This window comes from Urocampus carinirostris, chromosome 4 (assembly GCF_059441175.1).
Source record: "Urocampus carinirostris isolate Australia breed hairy pipefish chromosome 4, RoL_Ucar_1.0, whole genome shotgun sequence".
NCBI lineage: Eukaryota > Metazoa > Chordata > Actinopteri > Syngnathiformes > Syngnathidae > Urocampus > Urocampus carinirostris.
This window is the reverse complement of record NC_142352.1, coordinates 36,400,222-36,412,195: the sequence shown is the minus strand read 5'-3', so window position 1 is coordinate 36,412,195 and position 11,974 is coordinate 36,400,222. Positions and strand designations below refer to the sequence as shown.

At 47.1% G+C, this 11,974-nt stretch overlaps 2 pseudogenes; one reads left to right on the top strand and one right to left on the bottom strand.

Moving 5' to 3' along the window:
* Nucleotides 1–4,732: 4,732 nt before the first annotated feature.
* LOC148367454 (U2 spliceosomal RNA) lies at nucleotides 4,733–4,904 on the bottom strand (annotated as a pseudogene).
* A 6,028-nt stretch (nucleotides 4,905–10,932) lies between these two features.
* On the top strand, nucleotides 10,933–11,056 carry LOC148367453 (U2 spliceosomal RNA; annotated as a pseudogene).
* Nucleotides 11,057–11,974: the final 918 nt, after the last annotated feature.

Here is an 11,974-nt window from a genome sequence, read left to right as displayed (position 1 = left end):
CATTTTCGGACCATGGCCAACCCAAATGCCCAAGCACCCAAATAATTTACGCACCTTGGCATATAGTCAAGTCAAGTCAAGTCATTTTTATTTGTATAGCCCTTAATCACAATAAGTCTCTAAGGGCTTCACAGATTAGTACACTATGTTACACAGACTATTTTTCAGCCGACAAGAAGAGTAGGTTATTATTCATATGCAATGGAGTAGAAGTGAGTTTTAAGTTTAGATTTAAACATTTCCACTGAGGTTGCAGATCGGATCTCAGGGGGAAGAGCATTCCACAGCACCGGTGCCCGGATGGAGAACGCTCTCGAACCAGCAGAACACTTCTTTGCTCTCGGGATCACCAGAAGACCGGCACTCTCAGATCGTAGGCTTCGGACCGGGACATAGGGGCAGATCAGATCTGAAAGATAAGAGGGAGCAAGTCCATGTATGATTTTGTACAATACTAAGAGAACCTTGAAGTCACATCTTTGGCTAACTGGGAGCCAGTGCAAGTTAGCCAAAATCGGTGTTATGTGATCGTACTTTTTTGTCCTAGTTAAAAGCCTCGCTGCGGCATTTTGTACTAACTGAAGAGACTTGATTCTGGACTTCGGGAGACCGGAGAGTAGTGCATTACAGTAATCGAGACGGGAGGTAACAAATGCATGAATTATAGTTTCCGCATCAGACTGAGACAGTATTGAACGGATTTTGGCAATGTTACGAAGATGGAAGAAAGCGGTTCTAGTAATTTTCTTTACATGCATCTCAAAGGTTAGATCAGGGTCAAATATGACACCTAAATTTTTAACTGAGTCACTCTGTGTGATGTGACATTTGTCAATGTTCACAGCAGTTTTTGAGAATAAGTCACGGCATTTAGATGGACCAATGACTAACATTTCGGTCTTTTCAGAGTTAAGACGCAAGAAATTTAGTGACATCCACTCTTTTATCTCAGTGAGGCAGGCCTCCAAATTTCCACAGTTTAGTGTGGAAGATTCCTCCAACGGAAGATAGAGTTGAGTGTCGTCTGCGTAGCAGTGGAAGCTGATATTGTACTTGCGAATAATGTCACCTAATGGAAGCATGTAAATGTTGAAAAGAAGGGGGCCAAGCACTGAACCCTGCGGAACACCGCAGGTAGGTTGGTAATGCTTTTGTCCCTCCAGATGAAACGGGACATAAGAAAGCGGCCATGTCACTCGGGTCAGGGTGACACACAGGCCCGACAGCTTTCACCTGCCGCATCATACTGGTGCCATGCCCAGTCTAAAACATCTCACTATCCTTTTACAGCACCTTTCGACTCAATCTTATCACCAACAAGAGCTCTAGCTTCCTCTATATTTAGACCTCTTTCCTGCAGTGCACTCATAACACCATCCATCCACGTCAATCACGGTCTTCCTCTTGGTCTCCTTACATTTAATTCTGCCCTGTAGATCCTCTTCAACATTCGCTCCTCATCCATCATCTCCATGTGTCCAAACCAACTCTTGCTCGTATCCTCTTATCCACTCGCTTGCTCGGTTCCACTACTACTCCAGTTCTGTTTCTCACAATTTCATTTCTCAATCTATCCAATCTTGGCACTCCAAACATATTCTTCAAACACGTCATCTCAAAAACATTTAATTTCCTTCTCAAATCTGTGTTCAGGCTCCAAGTCTCTGCACCATACAACACAGTCGGCACTATCACAATCTTATACTGTACAGTCCCCTCTTAACATCCATACTCATACTCTTGTTGCTCATCACTCTCCTCAAAGCACCCAAAACCTTGCTTCCTTAATTCACTCTATGCAAAACCTCGCATTCCATTCCACCAACAGCAGCGACATCACAACACAAGTACCTAAAGGGGACACCCAAGTACCAAAACCCCAAGACCTTTTTTTTTACTAATTAGCGCAAAATAGCACCCAGTTTAATATGCATTTATAAAAACAATTAGGAAAAAATAAAGAATCATGTTTTTACTATGTTGTTACAATGCTGCCCTACTTCAACGTCATCTAAGTAAACCTACCTCAACTGGGAAAAAATGCAATAAACGGCTTGAGGCAAAATATGAGGGAATTCTAATGACAATCACTTTGGAAATGGATATTCAGTGCACTAAACAGTCGTCATCTTGCTGCAGTTGCCCTTTGGCCAAACAATGTTAAATGCTTCTACTTGGCTCTGTAAAACAATTGTAAAATAGCATTAGTCAGTGCAACAACAACAACCATGTAGATCCTGCAATTTAGCCTGCTAAAGTGAAGATTACTATGTTCACAGGCTGATATCACTTCAAAGGATTAATGATTGAAATAAAGGCCGCCCAGCAAATTCTTGTAAAAGAGGATTTTGCCGGTCATGTCCACTTAAAACTAATTCATTTTTGCTTTTTTTCAAACGCAAAAACAATTCATGGCCACCGGTAAGCCTATTTACCATGTTTATGTTTACAAACAGTTTTTATTCATGCTTTGAAAGTTATTTTTATTATGTTTTGACTTCCCAGTGGTAGCGCCTGCAGTCACGGCTTACAACGCATTTGAAATTCTCTTTGAGAAACTTAAAATTCATTACAACAAATCTTTGTGTTTACGCCCTCGCAAAGTCCCAGTTAATGACCATGTTTTTTATTTTTATTTTTATGCAGCGAGAAAATGCATCCACATTAAATATGAATAAACACATGATGAAAATGTCCAGTGGTTTTCAGAGTCACGGCCATATGGAAAACTGTAACAATAACAAAAACAAAGCCCAATAATGAGTTTCTGTAGGGCTGCAAAGGGTAATTATGAGTTTTTGGATTGGGAAAACCCCACACAGCTCACAGGAAAACTTTGTGAGTTATTGAGTAAGACGACAATGAAACGCATCCTTACTGATTGGTGGCGATGTCCAGTGGAACATGTTAGGATGACATACGGCCTTCTCGCACAGCGGAGGGACTGTACTTTCTCTCAACCCTTTTACCACTCGGGAGGCAGATTGGACTTCTCACTCTCAGCTATACTCGGCATTATTGTCCATTATCACACCGTGGTCCATGTGTAAAGTGACAGCGGGGCTCTGATGGAGAGGCGACAGGGGGGACCTGGACTGCAATAACATATTATTAGCTTTTTTTCACAGCTCCACTGGGCTGGATTTACACTGGATATCCGTAGCCCTCAAAGGGCAGCCCGCTGTCACCGCAGCGTAGAGCAGCGGAGCAACGGCCGTAGATGTCCAGATGTGCCTTCTCCGAATAGCTGTGCACCCCTGCGAAGCACACAGCAGGGACGTGATCATACAGTCACTGACCATTTCATTAGCTCGCTAGAAATGGGATACAAGTCCTGGATCACAAATTCAGCCATGGTGATGCTACAGTAATGGTATAATGTCAAAGTTGTTTGTGTAAGGATATAAAATTCCAGAATATGCGTCCTTTAAAGCCTCCAAATTAATTAATTAACCCCTGCCCCCTGCCAGAGGAGAGCTAAGATGAGCTCCAGCACACCCCACGACCCTACTGAGGATAAGCGGTGCAGATAATGGATGGATTTTGTGGTAATTAATGAACCTTATCATTATCCACTCATTTGAATTGAGTTATCTACTTGTTTAGATCTTGTTTTATTCACTCGACATCTCAATGTATTAATTCATTTAGTCTTTATTCAGTCTCCACATTGTTCTATGTGGTGTTATGATTTACTGTTGGTTTGGAGGCCATGAGCCTTACTTTGAGCAAAACGTGATATTGAAATTCAAACAACACAGAGTCCCTGAAATACATACGACACAACAAAATGTTATTTGAAAATGTTTACACGAAATAAGCAATGGAATACAAAAATAAACTTTAAAACTTCTTACATATAATAAAGGCTCAAAGAAACACAGGATCTTGAAAAATAAACAAGAAATAAGAGTAATATTTTTACACATGAATCAAAATCTCATCTCATCTCATCAGCTATACCGCTTATCCTCATTAGGGTCGCGGGGGTGCTGGAGCCCATCCCAGCCATCTCCGGGCAGTGGGCAGGGGACACCCTGAACTGGTTGCCAAACAATTGCAGGGCACACAGGGACAGACAACTCATTCGCTCATTCACACCTAGGGACAATTTGGACCGGCCAATTCACCTGAAATGCATGTTTTTGGAACGTGGGAGGAAACTGGAGTGCCCGGAGGAAACCCACGCAAGCACGGGGAGAACATACAAACTCCACACAGGAAGTCTGGAGCTGGATCAAATAAATTATCTAATACAAAAATTAATGTTAACATTTTAGATACCGTGAATTCCGGACTATAGAGCGCACCTGATTATAAGCCGCACCCACCACATTTCAGGAGGAAAACCGATTTTGTACATACACAAGCCATACTTGTATATTAGCCACATGTGCCCACATTGAAAATACCCAATACAAACACGAGATTTTGTTTTTTTTGGTTTGAACAAATTTATTGACATTAATAACAGAAAACAATCATGACAATCTCAACAGCAATTAAGCACATTCACAATATTATATTTCAATATGACGTTTTTAACAGCAAGCACAATGTGAGATTAGGGGTTTTGGGGTTTTTAAGGGTTATTGTTCTATCTTCGTTATTCATTATCCATTATCCGTTATCGGTCAGTTCATAATACGCTACAAAGCCTAGGAGCCGGGACACTTACTCTCAGCCAAAAGGCCAAGCTAAGGTCCTAGCCCTAAAGCCTTGCTGCGATCATTGCGTATGCACCGTTCCCGGAGGTACTGCTATACCGGGCCGATGCGTGGAATGGACAGAGCAAGCTCATATTCCATCTCCGAAATGCAAAAATCAAAGATAGTGACTTCATAGAAAGTACACAAGGCCAAGCTAAGGATCTAGCATCAAAGCCTTGCAAAAGGCCAAGTTAAGGTCCTGGCATTGCAAAAATCAACCCGACACAGTCCATAAAACAGTCAGCAAAATGAACGGAAAATGTTACCGGTACTTAAGATTTAATGCAGACCTGCAGAGTCCAAGTGCCCGTTAAAAGTAATCCAAGGAAAAAAGTGTATACTTCCAAAGGTAAGGGCGGGAAAAATATATATCCACTATTGTCGGCCACGTCCACAAACACGTCTCACCTTTACTCCACTTCCCGCCCGCGTTTGCCCCGCCCCTTCTTTCTCATTTGCTCGTTCAAAACATATCAGAGTAAGTTTCTAAAATAAATACATTACAAAAATATACAGTTGCAAATACATATTATACATGGTTACGTGTCGTGATTACCTAACCGGAGTCACCTGAGGTAATCAGCTGGTGTGCTGGAACGCGATCTCTTGATTGGTGGAAGTCTACTACATAAGCTGTCAGCGTCCAGAGATGGACGTTCGAGTGTCTTCCTCATTTCCTGAGTGAACCTCCAACATTCAAGGTACCACAAGCCCATGTATATTCCAAGTCTGATTCTCGTTGCCTGACCCTTGTCTGTTAAAAGTTTTCGATCTACTCTTCCGTCCCGGCCACCGACTTACCTGCTACGTTTCACCACGCGTTTTCACCACGGCGTTGCCATATCGTCCCAAGAGGCTTTCCACTGCCAAGGCTCGACGTCCCAAGCCTGCTCCCCCGAATCTTGTCACAATAAATCCTTTAACTGACGCTATTGGATCCGAGTCCTTGTTCTGTTCCATGACAGAACACTCGAACCAAAGCATGGATCCAGCGACAGTTCGTCCCACCTCTGAGAGATGCGGAAATGCCGAACAGGAATCCGCGCTACAGCGCCTACAACACACCGAAGGCGCAATACAACAAATCGTCCACGACGTATCCACACTAGTCCGGCAAGTACAACGTCACCAAGATTTTTTTGAACAGTGCGAAGCTTCCCCGGCAACACGAGCACGAGATCCAGTTCCGCCCCTTTCTGATCAGGTCGGCAGTGTTGAACCACGAGTAGGTTCGCCAGAGAGATTCAGTGGAGAGCCCGCCCAGATCCGCCCCTTTCTTATAAATTGCCGACTAATTTTTGATCTACAACCGCGAGCCTTTGTGAACGAAAAGGCGAAGGTGGCTTTTGTGATAAATCATCTGACTGGCAGAGCCCGCCTTTGGGGAACGGCAGAATACGAACGAGGGGCGACAGCATGCACCTCTTTTAATTTGCTTAGCCAGGAAATGATTAAAGTTTTTGATTCTGGAGCCTCATCAGTCGATGCTGCTCGTTCAATCTTGAACATTCGCCAGGGGAGACGCTCCATTGCCGACTATGCCATTGACTTTCGCACACTAGCAGCCCAGAGTCACTGGAACGAAGAGGCGCTGGTCGACGCCTACCTCCATAGCTTGTCCGGTTATATCAAAGACGAATTGGTTTCCCACGCTCCTCCGGTAACTCTTGACAATGCTATCGAACTGACCGCCCGGATCGACCGTAGGGTTCAGGCAAGACGCAGAGAGAGAGAAGATCCCAGACAACCCATCACCCGGCAAAGTCAAGACATTAGTAAGATACCGAACCCCCCAACCAATTCTACCGCACCTCATGAGATGATGGAGGTGGACCGCACCTTTCTCTCCGTCGAAGAACGCCAGCGAAGGCGTACCGAACGGCTATGTTATTACTGCGGCGGCCAGGGACATAGGGTGGTCAATTGCCCGTTAAAAGCAAACGCTCGTCGGATATAGGGGACATCCGATTGAGCTCAGCTTTATTATCGTCCCCCAAGACTGATAGACCTGTTCTCCGGGCAAATCTCATTATTTCCGGTACATCTCAACCCTTCCATGCCCTCATCGATTCTGGCGCCGAAACAAATATCCTGGATTTGTCACTCGCACACAAGATGGGGATACCTGTTGAAACCCTTCCTAACCCGGTATCAGCTCGGGCTTTGGATGGCCACCTATTAGGCACCGTATCTCAAATAACGGAACCCATTGAACTACAGTTGTCTGGAAATCACAGAGAGAAGATCCGATTTCACTTACTTCACTCCCCTAACCAACCCCTTGTCCTGGGTCATCCTTGGTTGGTGCAACACAACCCCCATTTCGACTGGCGCACTGGGTCGATACTTGAATGGGGCATGGACTGTCACCAAACCTGTCTGCAAGCCGCTCCTTACCCAAATCATCCTGTTTCCACGAGGGCTCCACCCAATCTGTCCAAGGTCCCAGCCTGTTACCACCACCTACGGGAGGTCTTCAGTAAAGCTAAGGCCTCTTCCTTGCCCCCTCATAGACCTTATGACTGCGCAATTGATCTCCTGCCGGGGTCTGCTCCTCCTCGGGGCCGCCTCTACTCCTTGTCCATTCCCGAGAGGAAGGCCATGGAGGAGTACATTTCCGATGCCTTGGCGGCTGGTATCATTCGACCCTCCTCTTCTCCTGCTGGGGCGGGGTTCTTCTTTGTGGGAAAAAAGGACGGGTCACTCCGGCCCTGTATAGATTATCGGGGCCTTAATGAAATCACGGTTAAAAATCGCTATCCCTTGCCTCTGCTTGCCTCTGCATTTGAGCTTCTACAGGGGGCCACGGTCTTCACTAAACTTGATCTGCGCAACGCCTACCACTTAGTCCGAATCCGGGAGGGTGATGAATGGAAGACGGCATTCAACACACCCAACGGTCACTACGAGTATCTGGTAATGCCGTTCGGATTAACCAATGCTCCAGCTGTTTTCCAATCTTTGGTAAATGACATTTTACGAGATGTGCTTAATCGTTTTGTTTTTGTGTATCTGGACGATATCTTGATTTTCTCAAAGTCCCTCGATGAACACCGAAAACATGTCCAGCTGGTTCTCCGTCGTCTCCTAGAGAACTCTTTATTTGTTAAGGCAGAGAAGTGCGAGTTTCACGCCAAGACAGTCTCGTTCCTGGGCTACATCGTGGCGGAGGGGACCCTTCAGATGGATCCTGCCAAGGTATCAGCAGTCACCTCTTGGCCTGTCCCTGAGTCTCGGAAAAAACTCCAACAATTCCTTGGTTTTGCCAATTTCTACCGGAGGTTCATCAGGAACTACAGTTCGGTGGCAGCTCCCCTCACGCTTCTTACCAGTCCTAGAGAGCCATTTCGGTGGTCTTCCGAGGCTAATGCAGCTTTCAACCGTCTAAAAACCCATTTCTCTACGGCCCCCATACTCCAGGTACCGGACCCTGCACGCCAACTGGTAGTGGAGGTGGACGCCTCAGATGTGGGAGTGGGTGCTGTCCTGTCCCAGCGGTCGGACAAGGACCAGAAAATGCACCCGTGCGCCTTCTTTTCCCGGCGGTTGTCCCCGGCCGAACGCAACTACGACGTGGGGGATCGTGAGTTGTTGGCCGTCAAGCTAGCCCTGGAGGAATGGCGGCATTGGTTGGAGGGGGTAACGGTGCCGTTCATAGTTTGGACTGACCACAAGAACTTAGAATATATTAGATCGGCCAAGCGGCTCAATCCTCGCCAGTCACGTTGGGCCCTGTTTTTCACCCGCTTTAACTTCACTCTGTCCTACAGACCCGGATCTCGGAATGTGAAACCCGACGCGCTGTCCCGACAATTCCAGAGTTCCAATGACACACCTCAGGGTCCCGCAACGGTCCTTCCAGCTTCCTGTATGGTGGCAGCAGTCTCCTGGGATATCGAGTCCCGAGTCAGAGAGGCGATACCCGATCAGGCGGGTCCCAGCTCCTGTCCCGAGGGTCGACTATTCGTCTCCGAACCCTTACGGTCCGAGGTCCTCCAATGGGGGCACAATTCTCACTTTTCTTGCCATCCGGGGTCGGCTCGGACTCACAGTTTCTTGTCCCGACGCTTCTGGTGGCCTACCATGGCCAAGGACGTTAGGGAATACGTCTCCGCCTGTCAAGTGTGCGCCCAGAACAAAACATCCCACCAACGTCCGGCCGGTCTGTTACATCCACTTCCGGTTCCCCGCCGCCCATGGTCCCACATCTCCTTGGACTTTGTGACGGGGTTGCCAGTATCCGAGGGGATGACGACTGTACTAACTATCGTGGACCGGTTCAGTAAGATGGTCCATTTCGTGGCACTACCGAAGCTCCCCTCCGCCAAGGAAACTGCATTGATAGTCCAGCAGCATGTGTTCCGCCTCCATGGCATCCCTCTGGACATTGTTTCTGACCGTGGTCCCCAGTTCTCATCCGCGTTTTGGAAGGAGTTCTGTCGTCTGTTGGGTGCCTCTGTCAGCCTCTCATCAGGGTTCCACCCTCAATCCAATGGTCAGTCTGAACGAGTGAACCAAGATTTGGAAACGGCACTTCGCTGCATGGTCTCTAGTGAACCGTTGTCCTGGGCTCGGCAATTGGCATGGGTGGAATATGCTCACAATTCCTTGGTTAGCTCATCCACTGGAATGTCCCCCTTCCAGTGTGTGTATGGGTACCAACCCCCTATGTTCCCTAGTCAAGAAGAGGAAGTAAACTGCCCGTCAGCTACGGCGAATGCACGTCGCTGTCGGCGAACTTGGGCTCGTGCTCGGGCCACACTCCTTCGGGCAAGCAAGACTCATGCCGTTGGGGCTAACCGACGGAGGAGTCCTGCTCCGAAGTACCAGGTGGGCCAGAAGGTGTGGCTCGCATCAGCTGATCTTCCACTGAAGGTTGAGTCGAGGAGACTGGCTCCTCGGTATCTTGGCCCGTTTCCTATAGTAAAAATTATCAACTCCTCAGCAGTCCGTCTCCGTCTACCAAGATCTATGAGAGTGCACCCCACGTTTCATGTTTCCCGAATCAAGCCCGTCAGTCAGAGTCCGTTGGCACCCATTCCACCTCCTCCCCCAGCTCCACGCTCCTTGGACGGGGAGCCTATCTATACAGTGCGCCGCCTGCTCCGCTCCCGACGCAGGGGTCGGGGCTTCCAGTACTTGGTCGATTGGGAGGGATATGGTCCGGAGGAGAGATCATGGATTCCCAGCAGGCAGATCCTGGACCGATCTCTTGTGGCAGAATTCCATCAACTGCATCCTGACCAACCAGCACCACGCCGTGGTCGTCGTCGGGGGTCCGACGCTGCTGCTCTTCCACCGGCAGACCCACCCGCTACCACCCCTTCAGATGCGGACGAAGGGGCCTCTATCCACTCGGAAGAATTCTGAGGGTTCATCGGACGACCTCTGGGCCCTCGATTTTTGGATTATTGGTGATGTATTTTGGGTTTTGGGGAATTATTTGTAACTGGCCTGTGATTTTTTTTCCCTTGGATTACCGGTGTTGCCATGTGACGTGTTTGGATTTATTTTTATTTTTCCCTGGGGGACTTCTGGAGCCGTCCCTTGAGGGGGGGGTTCTGTCGTGATTACCTAACCGGAGTCACCTGAGGTAATCAGCTGGTGTGCTGGAACGCGATCTCTTGATTGGTGGAAGTCTACTACATAAGCTGTCAGCGTCCAGAGATGGACGTTCGAGTGTCTTCCTCATTTCCTGAGTGAACCTCCAACATTCAAGGTACCACAAGCCCATGTATATTCCAAGTCTGATTCTCGTTGCCTGACCCTTGTCTGTTAAAAGTTTTCGATCTACTCTTCCGTCCCGGCCACCGACTTACCTGCTACGTTTCACCACGCGTTTTCACCACGGAGTTGCCATATCGTCCCAAGAGGCTTTCCACTGCCAAGGCTCGACGTCCCAAGCCTGCTCCCCCGAATCTTGTCACAATAAATCCTTTAACTGACGCTATTGGATCCGAGTCCTTGTTCTGTTCCATGACAGTTACGCATATTTACAAAGAAAGATGGTAAACCGAGAGAGTTTTCAAAGCTTTAATAATAATATTATTTCATCCCAAACCGTGCCTGTGAAGGGTAGCAAAACACTACTAGGAACATGCTCGCATCACAGTACACATCTCTGTTAAAACCCCAAACCCCACTTGTAGTGAGCAAGGTATTGCAGAATCACTGGGATTGATGCAATGGGATATGAGTCGTCATGTGTGGGCTTTCATGCTAAGTCCTTAGCTTGTCCTTTTGGAGTAGCTTTGATTTTTGCATTCCGGAGATGGAATAAGAGCTTGCTCTGTCCACTCCACGCATCGGCCCGGTCTTGCAGTACCTCCGGGAACGGTGCATAAGAAATGATCGCAACAAGGCTTTAGGGCTAGGACCTTAGCTTGGCCTTTTGGCTGAGAGTAAGTGTCCCGACTCCTAGGCTTTGTAGCGTATTATGAACTGACCGATAACGGATGATGAATAATGAATAACGAAGATAGATAAATAACCCTTAAAAACCCCAAAACCCCAAACCGTCCTCATTTTCCTCCTTATACCTGACGTCATCATAGTTGTCTTCCTTCAGGAAAGGAAAGAGAATTTGTCATATAGACGTCGTCCCACACTCTCCCTTTTATCAAAAATACGCTAACGTCACTCTCGCAAAGTAAAAATTGCATGCGGTAGCTCTGTTTCTTTCTTTTTGCAATTTGAATGATGAGGATAAGTCTACGCGAATTTAATTTGTGCACAAGCGAAGAAGTTGCAGTCTAAATCTTACCTTTTGTACTCGAGCGCCGCTGGTTGCCGTTAGAAAAATTACATAAATTGGCCGCATCATTGAATAAGCCGCAGGATTGAAAGTTTGGGAAAAAAGTAGCGGCTTATTGTACGGAATTTACGGTACTCAAGATATTTGGAGTCATACAACAAAACAGAATGCCTGAAAAAAAACATCATATTGGCCAATCATGTTTACCTTCAAGCGTCTTGTTCACTTCAAGGGGCCAGCTCATAGATCCATTACGTTCACGGATGACACATCACTTGTCCCTTTAAAGAATTTGCCCAAGGGAAGTGGGCATAGCTTAAGGCTGACAGCGAAATGCCCTTGCTAATGAATAGTCCTTTCATCAATCCATCCATTTTCTGTGCCGCTTATTATCACTAGGTTCGCGGGGGCGCTGGAGCCCGTCCTAGCTATCTTTGGGCAGTGGGAAGGGGCCCTTGGAGACATACAACCATTCACACACTCATTCACGCCTAGGGACAATTAGGACCGG